Below are 2,645 nucleotides of genomic sequence, written 5' to 3'. Positions count from 1 at the left end.
GCTAAAACTGCCTTGGAACTTTGTCCTGGCCTTAGAAGCAGCTTCTCTAGAATCTTTCACTTGGTCTTTTCCTTCAAACACATACAAAGCAATAGCCTTCATTTCACCTATAGACTTCTCATGCCAACATGGACAGTATTTCAGGAAATACTCCTTAATGTGTGGGAGAGACTATGCCACATTGATTACTCTGCCATCCCTAGGGTTAATAGGATCTACCCTAGTGAATCTCTTGGCACTTTTACACAGCCTGTCATAAAACTTCATAGGAGATTCATCCTCCTGCACAGTCTCTTGAAACTTGCTAGAGTCTCTGGACATTCTGAAAATAATTTCATTCCCATTTTTAGGTTATTTCTGGTATCTGCTTAACTATTCTGTCCCCAACAGTGTAATGTTTTAAATTTAAATTAATTTCTTTTGTCAATTTATAACATTATTCCTTGGTTACAAGAATCATATTATTTCCCTCCTTTCCCTCCCCCACCCTTCCCGTAGCTGACACACAATTCAGATAGTCAGCATCTTATGCTAAAAAGAAGTACAAACTTGGGGAGGGGTCAGATATCCCTTTAGAAGCAGTTTTTATGCTTTTGTTAGAAATCCTGGTAAAAATAATGAAGATTATAATGGAATTTATACTAATCACTTTAGAATCACAATACTGATTATCTTAAACCTATCGCTATCACTAAAATCTGATCAAGTATAAAGGGGTAGGGGTCTTTCTCCCCTACAAACCCCAGGGTTTGCCATATTTAGGGTTGGCCCTATTTAATCCTTCTCCAAGCCCCCTTCCTTTGGCATTACAGCTTCACCCAGTTCTCTACCTCCTTACTTCTGATAAAGCTAAACGAGAACCCACCCCATAATCAGGAATCCCACCTTAGAAGCAAGAAGTGGCCCCTCATGTAGCTTCCTTACATTTAGTAACATATATACCCTATGTTTATGGCAGGAACACTGCCTTTACTTATTGTGCTATTCTGTTTGAGTCTCTTTTGCTGTTATAATGTGTTATAATGTGTTTATTTATTTACTTATGTTGCCTGGCAACCTAAATACATACTTGGTGGTTCATGAGCTATGGCTTAGAATGGATTGATGACTGGGAACATGAGGTAACTTTCAGGGCATCCAAATGGAAGAATTTCCCTGAGTGTAAAAGAGAGAAGTGCCCATTTCCATCACAGAGCATGCACATTCCTATTGCATTTGTCTTGCATCGATGTCTCATAAAGGTGCCAAGGTGGCTCTCAATTTTCAAAGGTTATGCCACAGAATTAGAAGCTCTCTCTCTCTCTCTCTCTCTCTCTCTCTCTCTCTCTCTCTCTCTCTCTCTCTCTCTCTCTCTCTCTCTCTCTTTCTCTCTCTCTCTCTCTTTCTCTCTCTCTCTCAAACCCTTAACTTCTCTCTTAGAATTTATTCTAATTATTGGTTCCAAAGCAGAAGAATGGCATGGGCTAGGCAATGAGAGTTAAGTGACTTGTCCAGGATCACATAGCTAGGAAGCATCTGAGGAGAGATTTAAACCCCAAACCTCCCATTTCTAGTCCTGGCTCTCTATTCACTGAGTCACCCAGCTGCCCCCAGTAGAAGCTTTTATAGGTGCTCCCCAGGTAGGAAGACTTCAAGCATGGACTCAGTAGCCAAGGACATGTCTATCTTCCCAGGACCAGTTGAGGTAAATGAGGAGAAGGTCAGCACCAGACTGACTACAAGGGTTTAATATATTCAGCCTCAGAATTCTTGAAGATCAGCTTGTAAAATGCCAAAAGTTGGTGAGATAAGAGAATAGGTAAAAGGGAGATAATTAGAGTTAATTTTTTTAAATATATTTTATTTGATCATTTCCAAGCATTATTCGTTAAAGACATAGATCATTTTCTTTTCCTCCCCCCCACCCCCCATAGCTGACGCATAAGTCCACTGGGCATTAGATGTTTTCTTGATTTGAACCCATTGCTTTGTTGATAGTATTTGCATTAGAGTGTTCATTTAGAGTCTATCCTCTGTCATGTCCCCTCAACCTCTGTATTCAGGCAGTTGCTTTTTCTCGGTGTTTCCACTCCCATAGTTTATCCTTTGCTTATGAATGGTGTTTTTTTCTCCTGGATCCCTGCAAGTTGTTCAGGGACATTACACCGCCACTAATGGAGAAGTCCATTACGTTCGATTATACCACAGTGTATTAGTCTCTGTGTACAATGTTCTCCTGGTTCTGCTCTTCTCTCTCTGCATCACTTCCTGGAGGTTGTTCCAGTCTCCATGGAACTCCTCCACTTTATTATTCCTTTTAGCACAATAGTACTCCATCACCAACATATACCACAGTTTGTTCAGCCATTCAACAATTGATGGGCCTCCCCTCGTTTTCCAGTTTGGGGCCACCACAAAGAGCGCAGCTATGAATATTTTTGTACAAGTCTTTGTGTCCATTATTAGAGTTAATTTTTTTAACTGCATTTTCTATAACATTGGTTTGAATCCGGTTCTGATACTAGCTGAGGGCACATCACTTGATCATTATGAGTCTCACATCAATTATTTCCAGAGTAGGGTACACATACCCCAGGTAGTGTAAAGGATTATCTATTAGAACTTTTATTGATTTTTTTTAAAAAGAAGAAATCAAACTTTACTCT

The sequence above is a fragment of the Monodelphis domestica genome, chromosome 3 (genome assembly GCF_027887165.1).
Source record: "Monodelphis domestica isolate mMonDom1 chromosome 3, mMonDom1.pri, whole genome shotgun sequence".
NCBI classification, from domain to species: Eukaryota; Metazoa; Chordata; class Mammalia; order Didelphimorphia; family Didelphidae; genus Monodelphis; species Monodelphis domestica.
Note: the sequence above shows the minus strand (reverse complement) of the source record.